The sequence below is a fragment of the Nicotiana tabacum genome, chromosome 7, assembly GCF_000715075.1.
Source record: "Nicotiana tabacum cultivar K326 chromosome 7, ASM71507v2, whole genome shotgun sequence".
Lineage (NCBI taxonomy): Eukaryota > Viridiplantae > Streptophyta > Magnoliopsida > Solanales > Solanaceae > Nicotiana > Nicotiana tabacum.
The window spans coordinates 1,617,788-1,632,918 of record NC_134086.1 but is presented as its reverse complement, the minus strand read 5'-3'; positions in this window follow the sequence as shown (position 1 = coordinate 1,632,918).

Genomic DNA, 15,131 nt, shown 5'->3' with positions numbered 1-15,131 from the left:
CACTTCACCCACTCTCTGAAGGATCTCAAAAGGTCTGATATACCTAGGGCTCAGCTTGCCCTTCTTCCAAACCTCATTACACTCTTCATGGGTGACACACAGAGTAACACTCTCTCTCCGACCATGAATGCAATATCACGAACCTTACGGTCGACATAACTTTCTGCCTGGACTAAGCTGTGCAAAGTCTATCCTGAATAATCTTGACCTTATCCAAGACATCCTGTACCAAATCTATACCCAATAACCGAGCCTCCCCTGGCTCAAACCATCTAACCGACGATCGACACTGGCTACCATATAATGCGCCTCAAAGGGAGCCATTTGGATGCTCGACTAATACATGTTATTGTATGCAAACTCCATGAGTGGCAAGAACTGATCCCAAGAGCCTCCGAAGTCAATAACACAAGCGTGGAGCATATCCTCCAATATCTTAATAGTGTGCTCAGACTGTTCGTCCATCCGAGGATGAAATACTATGCTCAACTCAACCTGCATGCCTAAATCACGTTGTACTGCCCTCTAGAAATGCAAGGTGAACTACCTAACTCGATCAGAAATGATAGACACATGGCACACCATGAAGACAGATGATCTCACGGATATAAATCTCTGCCAACCGCTCTGAAGAATAGGTAACTGCCACAGGAATGAAATGCGCTGACTTGGTCAGCCTATCCATAATAACCCAAACTGCATCGAACTTTCTCTGAGTCCGTGTGAGTCCAACAACGAAATCCATGGTGATACGCTCCCTTTTCCACTCAGGAATCTCTATGTTCTGAAGCAAGCCACCAGGTCTCTGAAGCTCATACTTCACTTGCTGACAATTTAGACACTGAGCTACATATGCAACTATATCCTTCTTCATCATCCTCCACCAATAATGTTGTCGCAAGTCCTGATACATCTTGGCGGTGCCCGGATAAATAGAATACCAGAAACTATGGGCCTCCTCTAGAATCAACTCACGAAGTCCATCTACATTAGGTACACAAACATGACCCTACATCCTCAAAATTCCATTATCTCCAACCGTAACCTCTTGCGCCCCTTTTTTTCTTGCAAAATTGGGTTTCGACATTTCTGGGACAACTATTTTTGAGAGGGTAGGGAATTGGAAGAGTCGTCACCTAACAGACTAAGGTGCGTTAGGGCACCTAGAGAAAACAACTCATATAACCAGTTTACATCACCAGAGATCAGGTAAGGGCTCAAATTTACCTTGAGGGGAAGGTGTTAGGCACCCCTCGAGATCCACAATGGCGGGTCCTGGCCGAACTTAATTTAAGCGATTTAGTCTAAAAGGGAAGAAAACAATTTGGACAAATACAATATCTAATTTATTTAAAGAAGGGTATGGGGGGGGGGGGGGTCCTATGTTTTTTATCCTATAGGATCATTCCATGTAATGCTCTGTAACTCCCTCAAGTCGGGGCGTTACTCATAGCATTAGAGCACATGCTATTATCTCCTTTGCTACCCAATTACTATCTTTAAGTTGTAACCTAAAGCGCACTAGTTGATTCTAAACCGTACCATATACGTGCACTGCCCGTCCCTTACCTATGGCACTGGAGGTATTAGGAGCTCTATTAGGGACAGTTCTAGATCAATCCTATATTGCTTAAAAATGTGAAATCTAGGCGACAAAAAAACAAGTAGGACTTTCAAATAAAGCAAGTATGGGCTCACATTAACCTCCACACATAGGCAACAAAAGCACGCAATTGAATCAACAAACATTGTTAATTTTGGAATCCGATAGGCAAGATATCTACGTGAGAAAAACAAAGTGTAAAGACAATTCTATTAAGGTGAGCATTGAGCCTATTGGTTTGCCTACTGATTTTATTCAGCATGGATCTAGGCATTTCAGGCAGTAGTATGTCACAGTTTTAAACCTAGAATCATTAGTAAGTCCTCCAGATAGGTTGCCTAAGTGATTGACAAGAGCGTTTGAGTTCAGAATTGATTAACAGAATCCTATAGGCATGATTTCTACGAGTTTATTAATTACAGACCTATAGACATGATTTCTAAGTGTAGCGTTGATTTTAACTTATAAAGACAAGTTTTTTATTCCTTGTAGATCCTATAGGCATTATTTCTAATTGCTGAATTGATTTAAACCCCTATAGGCATGATATCTATTAGTTTTATATCCTATAAGCATGATTTCTAGGTTTGAAACTGATTTTTATTCCTATAGGCAGGATATCTACTAATCGTATTTGGACAAAAATTAACAGATTGTCATGAAAGATAATTAACAAAAGTCCTATAGACATGGTCACTAATGCACATTGGGTTGAAAATATGTGTAGATCCTATGAACATGATTTCTAATGCAGAATCAAGCGAAAAGTCCTATTGAGCAGGATTTCTAGCATGCAAGCACAAAATCAGGAAAACCCTATAGGCAATATCTCTAAACACAGTCCAACATTCACGCAATTCAATCAACATAATTAAACCTATAGGCAGGATTTCTGCCCAGTTTTAACAAAGGTATAAGAAAACCCCCCAGCCTTTACTAATAAATCTCAAATCTCTTATTACAGAGATTATTACAGCCCAGAATGGATGAATTATATAATAGTAACAATTACACTATATGGACCCTTCATAGGCCAAATCTAAACCTGGGAACCAGGCCTTTAAACACAACAGCTCTGGAGCATAATAGTGATCCATCCATGGCACATAAAATTAGGTTTCCATGTGTCAAAGTCAATGCTCACACCAGAATAACGCATTCAGCAAAGAGTTCATAAAAGATTGGGAAAAGATTAGAAAACCAACCCCAATGTGTTAGAGATCAGAGGAGTCTCAAGGACCCTAGGCAGTGCTCACACTAGGGGTGGTGAGAACCTAAACGACTAGGAGTAGGAGTTTGAAAACCAGTGCATAAAGGGTAAGGAGGAAGGTTTTAAAATAGTTTATTTTTCAGAAGCAGGCAAATTCTGAATACAGAGTTACAGACAGGACTGCACCAAGAAACGAACAAAGTTCATGTTCAGCACATAGTTCAAACAAATTGGCATTTGACAAGTAATATTGGGAGGGGGACATGCTGAGGGGGGTCACAAGATAAAGAACCACAACAGTAATAAAAACTTGATCAACCAATATGCCTTGAACCAATAAGAACAAGTAAACAGAGTAAAGAAAAATACACGACATCACCCTTCGTGCTTTTACTCCTCGTTCTCACCATAAGAAATAGCAGAAACGGCATGACATCACCCTTAGTGCATTAACTCTCATAACATGGCACAACATCATCCTTCGTGCATTAACACTCACAATATGGCACGACATCACCCTTCGTGCTTTTACTCTCTCATATCATGGCATGGCATCACCCTTCGTGCATTAGCACTCTCCCTTACCATAAAGCAATGTACAAAAGACAACAGGGAGATAGAAATAACAAGAACAAGTCTTATGTCAACATTTGGTTCTACAATACCAACCTCAACCTTAAAATCAATACTCAATTATCACCAAAAGACCCGTAAACATGATAAGAACAATCAACTTAATTATACTAGTCTAAACATGGATAACATGTTCAAAGAAAGCAATAATTACAAGAAATCAATTCCCACCCGCATGCTTTAACCTGAAAATAATGCATAGGTACTCGTCACCCCACCTATACGTTGTACCTAACATCTAAACACGTAACAAATAGACAAATAAATCGTAATCCCTCAAGTTAAGGTTAACCACGACACTTATCTTGCTCCAAATACCAAGCGCAAAGCTCAACCACCGCTTTGCCTTTCAAATAAGCCTCCGAACGAATAGAATCTAGTAATTTACCAACCAAACGATTCAAATTAAGCCTTAGGAACTGCCCACAATTGTAAATAATTCAATTTAGGTCATTATTGAAAAAGTCAAAAAAAGTCAACACCCAGGCCCGTTTGGTCCAAATCCAAAATTTGGACTAAAACCCGATTACCCATTCACCTCGAGCCCGGTTATATGATTTGTTTTAGAATCTAACTCAATTTGAGGTCTAAATCCCCAATTTATCAAATCCCAAATTTCTACCCAAAACCCCCCAATTTTTACCATGAAAACTCTAGATTTTAGGTTGAAATCTTAGGAAAAGTAGTGAAATATTGAAAGAAACTAGTTTAGAATCACTTACCAATAATTTGGGAAAGAAACGTTCTTTGGACAATCGCTTCTAGGGTTTTAGGTTTTGAAAATTTTAAGAATGAATCAAAAATCCCATCTAATTCATGTTTGATCAGTTGCAGGTGTCGCATTTGCTCGCCCCGCAAATGCGAAGATTCCATCGCAAATGCGAAGATCATATTGCCCCTACTTTCTTCGTAAGTGCGAACTATGATGCATTCGCAAATGCGACCCAATGATCGCATTTGCGATCACTGCCTACCCAGCACTAACTTCGCAAATGCGAAATTTTGTTCGCAAATGCAAACTCTGGCCTCCCCAGACACTCTTCGCAAATGCAATAACTGGATCACATATATGAACCGAACAGTGGTCGCAAATGTGATGATTAACCTCGCATTGAGGCCTGCAACAAAAATCTAAAATACCATCTGTGTTCTAAGTCCAACTTTTCACTCCGTAGCCTATCCGAAACTTACCCGAGCCCTTGGGGCTCTAAACCAAAAGTGCACACAAGTCTAAAAATATCATACGAACTTGCTCGCATGATCAAATCTCCAAAATAACACCTAGAACTATGAACTGAACACCAAATCAAATGAAATTTTCAAGAAAACTTTGGAACTTCTATTTTCACAACCGGACATCCGAATCACATCAAAACAACTTCGTTTCTCACCAAATTTCACAATCAAGTCATCAATATAGTATTGGACCTATACCGGGTTTTGAAACTAAAATACAGACCCGATATCCAAAAAGTCAACTATGGATCAAACATTTCAAATTCATTAAGCCTTTAACTTTCAAATTTCGACAAAGTCCGATATCTCGGGCTAGGGACTTTCGAATTCGATTTCGGGTGTACGTCCAAGTCTCAAATCACGGTACAGACCCACTGAGATCGGTAAAACATGAATCTGGGTCCGTGTATGTTATATCTCGCATTTTCATACATTAAAAGTTTTGTCTTCGGTTAATTGACGTAAACTCGGAGATGAGATCATCTTGACGTTAACGTACTTATGCTATTTATAACAAGCGATAAATAAGTGTTATGAAGGATAAAAGGATACAAGGATGAAAGAAAACGAGTTTCGTTGAAAGTGGCCAATTTGGAATAAAATATGGGTCGAGCGATAACACCCGATAATTATGAACTAGTACCATGCAAGGTACCATATGACCACGATAATATAATATATAAAGTATATATGAAGTATTTTAAAAATAAATAGAATTTTAAATAATTTGTGGTAATTTTAAAATTATGTCGATAATTGATTAATTACCGAGTAACAAAACATTACCCGATTAATTAATAAGCGGATAAAAACTTAATAATTATCCCCCAAACACACATGTCAAGAAGCCACCAAGATAAGGAGTGACTAAGTAGTCACTTATTGCCAACTAGGAATAAACAAGAATGGATAACTATCTAAGTTGTCTGATTACAAAATCCAATATGAAACAAAAAGGAATCCAAAAGTTATTCTTTCAAAATAGAACTTCATTCAGCATGCATTTCAAATTTTGTTCATCATTTCAAATTCATTCAAGAATTTCCATCTTTCTTGGTTTGAAAAGTAATATCCATCTTTCTTGGTTTGAAAAGTTGGAAAACAGAATTTAAGAAAAATTCGTTCAGTATTTCAAATTTCATTCAAGAATTTTGCAGAAGCAGAAGCTTCATTTCATTCAAATAATTTCAGGAACAGGTATGTTAAGGCCCTCTCTTCTTTCTTTTGGCATGATCCATATGATGCTGAAGAAACGAGCAAATACACGATTTCCATAAATTACTCTATTTATAGAGATACTAGGGGTGTCTATATTATTGATTCCCCATGAAAAATATTATTATCTTCTATTCATAAGTCTTAGAATAATACACAGTTAAAAAAGTTTATCCGGAAGGAATATTGAGCTTATTACGTATTTTTCATGCATTTCACTCATTTATACATGTGCATTGACCCATGACTAGATGACGTTATATACGCATATATATATATATGTAAATATATATATGTGGGATATGAGAAAAGGTTACAGCGTTATATATGCATCACCACCTGATCAGCTGGTATATGTTGATGATGTGCTCACAGTGACCGAGATGATATGATGGGATGCCCTTAGTGGCTTGGTGATATTATGTACACCCATACCTATGCATGGCATGATATTTATATGCACATGCATGACATTATAAATGTTTCAAAATTATAAAGTTATTCAGATTTAAAGACGTGTTTCTACATTCCATGTTTCATCTATGTCTTTTACGTACTAATTTTCATGCCTTAAATACTCAGTACATTTTTCGTACTGATGCCCTATATCACGGGGCATGCGTTTTATGCCCACAAGTGTAGGCAGGCAAGCTGACGGCCCCCCTTCTTCGGATCCCTGATCCGCGAGAGTTGGCATGCTCCACTTGATCCGGAGCTGCTTTGATTTTGGTACGATACATTTGTGTTTGTATATATATGTGGGTATGACGTGGCTCAATCCCGTCTTTGTACAGTTTTGTTTCCGTTAGAGGTTTGTAGACAGTATGTCTAATTGGGTTGTATGTGGCCTTGTCGGCTTTCAGTTTTGGATGTATAGTTGTCTATAGTAGCCTTATCGGCTCGCCCACTCTATTCTGCATGCACACGTACATATGCCTTGATGGTAGTTTTCCTTCATGTATATTATTTTTGTAATGCAACAGATGTTATTCAGGTTCATATCTTAGACGCATGCTTAGGGATGTTTGACATGTAGGACTCAGGAACCCGTCACGGCCCATCGGTTTGGGTCGTGATAAAAGTGGTATCAGAGCAGTTCTATCATAGGGTTGTCTACAGACAGTGTCTAGTAGAGTCTTATTTATGGGTGTGTTGTGCACCAAACTTATAAATAGGAGGCTACATGACATATAGATGTTGTCCTCTCTTTTTATCTCAGATCATGCAATGCAAAAATTCATGTTCCTAACGATATGTTATATTTTCAACGATGCCTCCAAAGAGTACGACCGCCCAGATGGGAAAGTCCATGGCCGGTGAGACTACTAGTCGAGCGACATGAGTTACCAGGGCTCGGGGAGAGTCTTATGGTGAGGTTTTATCTCAGACTTCACATACCCCGACCTTTCCAAAAGAGCTCCGAGGGGCACCAGCTCCACCGCCTGCCCCTGTACATCCAGCTCCTCAGCTAGATGCACCGGGTCAGGAGATGGGAGATGCTATTCAGCTATTAACCCAATTAGTAGCCGTACAGGCTCGACGTTAGGAAGTAAGTATTGGTTATGCAGATAGGTCCGTGAGTGCGAGGGTTCGTAACTTTATTAATTTAGACCCTCCGATATTCATTGGGGCAGATCCAAATGAGGACCCTCAGGTATTTATTGATAGAGTGCAGAGGACATTACGGGTAATGAAAGTCACTACGATTGAGTCAGTTGATCTAGCTTCCTATGGACTCCGAGATATTGCAATTAATTGGTACGAGTCTTGGGAATTGTCCAGAGGTAAGGATGCCCGTATAGCAGGAGTTTACAGAAGCTTTTCTTCGTCATTATCTACCACCAGAGTTTAGATGGTCCAGAGTTGATAGGTTCTTGACCCTTCGGCAGGGTAACATGAATGTTAGGGAGTACAGTCTTCAGTTTGATTCGTTGGCTAGGTATGCTCCCACTATTGTATCTAAGATGGAGGATCAGGTTCATCGGTTCGTGATGGGATTAGAGCCTCACTTTCTTAACGATTGTATGTGGGTCTCACTTTAGCCATACATGGATATTTCTCATATTCAAGCATATGCTCAGGGTGTAGAGGAGCGTAAACAGAAATAGAGGGCCGATTGTGAGCATAATAGGGCCCAAAATAAGAGAGCAAGGTCTTCGGGTCCTTCTGGTGAGTTTCGAGGTGGTTAGAGGCAGCAGTACTCGAGGTATCCATCCCAGCCCTCGGCTAGTGTGCCCTTTCAATTTGGCGGTAAGAGATTTGATCGTTCTACATATTCAGGGTCTGGCCAAAATTTTAGGGCCTCAGGTTTTGTGACGACCCGGTCGGTCATCTTAAGAATCAACGCCCCGATCCCCTATTAACTACTTTCCCTAAGTTTATTTCTGCTGATGTGATTTTCCGCGATGTTCGGTTTTGAGTTTCGGAGAGTTTTGGGACACCTAGTCCCTAAATGAGAGCTTAAGTGTTGGAAAGTTAACCGTAGTTAGAACAGTGTGAAGATGGCCTCGGAATGAAAATCTGATGGTTCCGTTAGCTCTGTTAGGTGATGGGTTAGAAGCATATTCAGATTGTATTTTGGATGTCCGTAGCTAATTTAGGCTTGAAATGCCGAAAGTTGAATTTTGGAAGTTTCCGGTTTGATAGTGAGATTTTGATCCAAGGGTCGGAATGGAATTCTAAGAGTTGAAGTAGTTTCATAATGTCATTTGGGATGTGTGTGCAAAATTTCAAGTCATTCAGAAATGTTTTGGTTGGGTTTTTGATCGAAAACAGAATTCAGAAGATTTTTAGAAACTTAGGCTTGAATCTGATGTGTTTTGGTTGTTTTGATGTTGTTTGAAGTGTTTTGAAGATTTGTACAAGTTTGAATAAGGTTTTATGATATGTTGATGCCTTTGGTTGAGATCCCGGGGGCCTCGGGATGAATTCACATGGTTAACGGAGAAAATTTTGGAGTTGAAGTTGTGCAGCAGCTGGCCTTCTGGTATTTTTGCATCTCTTGGGAACCGCAGATGCGGAGCCGCAGAAGTGAAAATTGGACATCTCTCCAGGAACTGCAGATGCGATATTTTCCACAGAAGCAATGTCGCACCTGCGGGTAAAGGTCCACAGATGCGGAATCTGGCCTTAAGTGGGAAGTCGCAGATGCGACATTCGTTCCGCAGAAGTGGGACCTTAGATGCGGTCCTAGTACTGCAGATGCGGAAACTGCTGGGCATTATTTTAAAAGGGGTTTCGCGACTTGGGAGTTTATTTCTACCATTTCTAATCGTTTTTGAAGCTTTTGAGAGTGATTTTTGAGGAAAACAAAGGGGAATCTCTTGAAGGTAACATCCTTGACTTCATAACTCGTTTTTATGTGATTAAAGACCTAATTAGTGGTGAGAAATTTGGAAAAAATAGGTAATTAGGACATGAGTTTAAGAGGCCTTTAAATGAGTATTTGAAGGGTTATTTGGACTCCGATATCATTGTTCTTGTTATGTATAGACTCGTGCTAGTACGAGGTTTTTAAAAATATAAATTTCACCCAATTCCGAGACTTGGGCCCGAGGGGCATTTTGGTTATTTTATATAATTTCGGGTATTAGCTTAGAATTTAATTGTAGAATCAGTTACTTGAAGTGTTATTTACATTACGAAATTGAATTGAATAGATTTGGGCCATTTGGAGTCGAGTACTCGTGGCAAAGACGTGGTGTTGGGTTGATTTTGAGCCGGTTCAAGGTAAATGCCTTGTCTAACCTTGTGTGGGGGACCTTCCCCTTAGGATATGATATATTTGGTAATTGAAATGCCTTGTATGTGAGGTGACAAGTGTGTACTTGAGCTAATTGTTGAAAATCCGGTTTTACTTTAAGTGTTTCAATTGAGTTCCTTTTTCCTGCTTTATTCTACTTGCGAATTTAGCCTGTTATAGTTTAGAAAAGCATGTTTAGTTGATTTAATTGCCTATCTGCTTAGACTGCCTTAATTGCATTACGTGAAGCATGTTAGGCTAGAATTAACTGTTACTAGGTACGAAATTTTGCATTTAATTATGTATTCTTGTGTTGCTTCTATATGTTTTTAATTTGGGACTATGGGACGACATCCCGGGAGATCCCCTATATGTATTTATGATCTGGACTGAGGTGCGGGATACCAAGAGATCCTCGGGATACCAAGAGATCCCTAGCAATTGAGGATACCAAGAGATCCCTAGAATATATTGAGGATACTGAGAGATCCTCGGGATACCAAAAGATCCCTAGCATACATTGAGGATAACGAGAGATTCTCGGGATACCAAGAGATCCCTGGCATATATTGAGGGTACTAAGAGATCCTCGGGATACTGAGAGATCCCCGGTTATCATCCTTGTTATGAGTGGTACTTCCTGGTGTTTGCCATTGTTTCTGTTTCCATTATTGTACTCCTCATTATCCTGTGTAGATTCTTACTGTAGATTTTCAACTGTACTGCTTATCTTATACTATCATGTCTCGTATTCTCTATATTTATTTAATCTCAGTAGAGCCTTGATCTTCCTCGTCACTACCCAACTGAGGTTAGGCTTGGCACTTACTGAGTACCGCTGTGGTGTACTCATGCCTCTTCTGCGCATGGTTTTCATGTACTGATCCAAGTACCGCTAATAAGGTCTACTATCCTTGAGGGAGGCGACCGCTCTAGAGACTTCGAGGTACATCTGCCGCATCTGCAGACCGAGAAGTCCCTTTCTATTCCTGCTTTTAGTATTTAGCCCTTTTGTACCTTCCTATTCTTATTAGACATTCTAGAGTTAGAACTATGTAGTATTGATCTTAGCTTGTGATTCATGGGTTTCTGGGTCTTGAATTTTTATTTGGTATTGAGAGTTAAACATGGTGTATGCCGAGCGACACATTTAAACACTGTTACTGCTTTATTTCTATTTAAATTGTTTACTTCCTCAAATTTTAGTTTTTCTTCTGCAAATTAGGCTTAACTAGTCGTAGAGACTTGGTACCATCACGATGGTTCATGGAGGGCAAACCGGGGTCGTGACAAGTTGGTATCAGAGCTCTAGGTTCATAGGAGTCATGGATCACAAGCCGTTTTATTAGAGTCTCGCTGATCGGAACAGAGACGTCTGTACTTATCTACGAGAGGCTATGTAACTGTTAGGAAAATTCCACTTCATTTGATTTCCTTGTCGTGCGATATTTTGATATCACAATTCTAAACTTCTGTCTTCTATTCTCTCACAGATGGTAAGGACACGTGCTACTCGAGATGATCAGGCACCCGTGCCCCCTACTACAGCCATCAGAGGTCGGGGCCGGGGTAGAGGCTGAGGATGCGCACGTGGTGTAGCCAAAACACCTGCGCAAGATGCCGCCGAGGTACCTCCAGTAGATCCAGTGGGAGTCCAGGCACCTGACACGCCTACTGCTACTACTACTCCAGCTCTTCAGGAGACTTTGGTGCAGTTCATGAGCATGTACACCACTTTGGCTCAGGCAGGGTTGCTTCCCGTTGCTGTAGCTACATCTCAGGCCGAGGGAGGAGCACAGACTCCTACCGCCCGCACTCCTGAGCAGCGAGTGCATGTTGAGTAGGTCCTTGAGATTATTCCTGTACCGCATGCAGTGCCAGTTCAGCCCGAGGACAGGGCAGCTTCTTCCAAGGATGAGCAGCTGAGGTTTGAGAGGTTCAAGAAGTACAAGCCTCCTGTATTCAGTGGTCTAGTATCGGAGGATGCTCTAGGATTTCTTGATGAGTGTTACCGCATTCTCCGTACCATAGGTATTTCAGGATCGAGTGGGGTTTATTTCACTACCTTCCAGCTTCGAGGAGTCGCCTTTGAGTGGTGGCACAACTATGAGTTAGAGAGTCCAGATGAGGCTGCTTCACTGACTTGGGCTCAGTTTTCAGATCTGTTCCTGATGGAGTATGTTCCTCAGAGCCTCAAGGAAGCATGGCGCGCAGAGTTTGAGTATTTGCGCCAGGGTGCTATGACTGTTTCAGAGTATGCTGTCCGTTATACCAGTTTTGCTAGGCATGCACCAGCCTTGGTTGCTACTGTCCGCGAGAGGGTTCACCAGTTTATTGAGGGCTTTATTCCCAACATCAGATCTAGCATGGCTCGTGAGTTGGAGATGGATATTTCTTACCAGCAGGTGGTGAGAATTGCTAGGAGGATTGAGGGTATGCATGCTAGGGAGAAAGAGGAGAGGTAGGCCAAGAGGTCTCGAGAGTCGGGCCATTATTCTGGTGCTCGTACCCCAGCTGCAGGTCATAATGGTAGGGGTTATATGAGTCTCCCTATTCATTTAGCTCTTCCAGCAGCTAGTGGTATTCCAGCTCCTCCTAAACCTTAGGAGCCTTATTATGCACCTCCGGTTTCTAGCGCGCCTCTTACGTGGGGTGCTTTTAGAGGTCAGTCTAGCAGACATGGACCTAGCCAGTCACAACCACCACATCCTCCCAGCGTTTTTTAGTATGGTGACACATGCCACGTGGTGAGGGATTGCCCTAGACTTGGGAGGGGTGCACCTTCACAGACTTCTCAGCCACAACATGCCCCGCAAAGTTTTCAGGATATGGTTACCGCTCCAGTTGCTACCCCACCTGCTCATCTAGCTAGAGGTGGAGGTCGAGGAGGTAGAGGTTGCCCTAGAGGGGGAGGCTAGGATAGATACTATGCCCTTCCGACCCGTACCAACGCTGTTGCCTCTGATTATGTCATCACAGGTATTATACTGGTTTGCCACTAAGATACATCGGTTCTATTCGATCCAGGCTCTACTTATTCTTATGTCTCTTCTTAGTTTGCTTCACATTTGGGTGTATCTCGGGATTCTTTGAGTTCCCCTGTTTATGTTTCTACTCTTGTGGGAGATTCTCTCGTTGTGGACCGCGTTTATCACTCACGTTTGGTTGCTCTTAGTGGTTTTGAGACTAGAGCCAATTTATTGTTACTCAGTATGGTTGACTTCGATATTATATTGGGCATGGACTAGTTGTCGCCCCATTATGCTATTCTTGATTGTCACTCAAAAACCGTGACGCTGGCTATGCCAGGTGTACCGCATGTTGAGTGGAGGGGTAATTTAGATTACACTCCCAGTAGAGTTATTTCTTTTCTTAACGCTCAGCGTATGGTTGAGAAGGGGTATGACGCGTAATTAGCTTATGTGAGAGATGTCAGTATTGATACCCCTTCAGTTGTCAGTTCCAGTAGTACGGGATTTTCCCGATGTATTTCCAGCTGATCTTCCAGGCATGCCGCCTGATAGAGATATTGATTTTGGCATTGATATGTTGCCGGGCACTCAGCCCATTTCTATTTCTCCGTATCATATGGCTCCTCCTGAGTTGAAGGATCAGTTACAGGAATTGCTTGATAAGGGTTTTATTCGGCCCAATGTATCACCTTGGGGTGCTCCTATCTTGTTTGTGAAGAAAAAGGATGGTTCTATGCGTATGTGTATTGATTATTACTAGTTGAACAAAGTTATAGTGAAGAACTGTTACCCTTTGCCTCGTATCGATGATCTGTTTGACCAACTTCAGGGCGCACGGGTGTTTTCTAAGATTGATTTGCGCTCAGGTTACCATCAGTTGAAGATTCGGGAGCCAGATATCCCGAAGACTGCTTTCAGGACTCGGTATGGTCATTACGAGTTCCTTGTTATGTCATTTGGGCTGACCAATGCCCCAACAACCTTTATGCATTTGATGCACAATGTGTTTCGGCCGTATCTTAACTCGTTTGTCATTGTCTTTATTGATGATATTCTGGTGTATTCCTGGAGTCGGGATGATCATGAGCAGCACCTGAGGACTATGCTTCCGTTTATATGCTAAATTTTCGAAATGTGAGTTTTGGTTGGATTCAGTGGCATTCTTAGGCCACGTGGTATCGAGTGAGGGTACTTAAGTGGATCTGAAGAAGATATAAGCCATGCAGAGTTGTCCCAGACCATCCTCAACTATAGAGATCTGTAGTTTTCTTAGTTTGGCGGGTTACTACTGTCGTTTTGCAGAGGGGTTTTCATGGATTGCAGCCCCTATGACCAGGTTGACCCAGAAGGGTGCTCCGTTTCAGTGGACAGAGGAGTGTGAGGTAAGCTTTCAGAAGCTCAAGATAACTTTGACCATAGCCCCAATTTTGATACTGCCTATAGGTTCAGGGTCTTATACGGTCTATTGTGATGCCTCGAGGATTGGCCTCGAAGCGGTGTTGATGCAGGACGGTAGGGTGATTGCCTACGCGTCCAGACAATTGAAGATACATGAGAAGAACTACCCTGTTCACGACCTTGAGCTAGCTGCCATTGTTCACACCTTGAAGATTTTGGCGCCATTATTTATACAAGGTTCCCTGTGAGATTTATACTGACCATCGGAGCTTGCAGCACTTGTTCAAGCAAAAGGATCTAAATTTGCGCCAGAGGAGGTGGTTGGAGTTGCTAAAGGACTATGATATCACTATTTTGTATCACCCGGGCAAGGCCAACGTGGTGGCCGATGCTTTGAGTCGCCGGGAAAAGAGTTTGGGTAGTTTGGCTTATTTACCAGCATAAAAGAGGCCTATGGCGATGGATATTCAGGCCTTAGCCAGCCAGTTTGTGGGATTGGATCTTTCGGAGCCTAGTCGAGTTCTAGCTTGCATGGTTTCTCGGTCTTCCTTATTTGATCGTATCAGGGAGCGGTAGTATGATGACCCTCATTTGCTTGTCCTCAAGGACAAGGTTCAGCACAGTGATGCTAGGGATGTGACTATTGGTGATGATGGGGTATTGAGGATGCGGGGTCGGATTTGTATACCCAATGTTGATGGGCTTCTAGAGTTGATTCTAGAGGAGGCCCATAACTCACGGTATTTTATTCATCCGGGTGCCACGAAGATGTATCAGGATTTGAGACAACACTATTGGTGGAGGTGGATGAAGAAAGATATAGTTGGATTTGTATCTCGGTGTCTCAACTATCATCAGGTGAAGTATAAGCACCAGAGACCGGGTGGATTACTTCATCAGATAGAGATTCCAGAGTGGAAGTGGGAGCGGATCACCATGGACTTTATAGTTAGGCTCCCATGGACTTTGAAGAAGTTTGATGCTATTTGGGTGATTGTGGATCAGCTGACCAAGTCCGCTCATTTCATTCTTGTGTGTACTATGTATTCTTCGGAGCGGTTAGCGGAGATTTATATCCGGGAGATTGGTCGTCTGCATGTATTCCAGTTTCTATCATTTCGG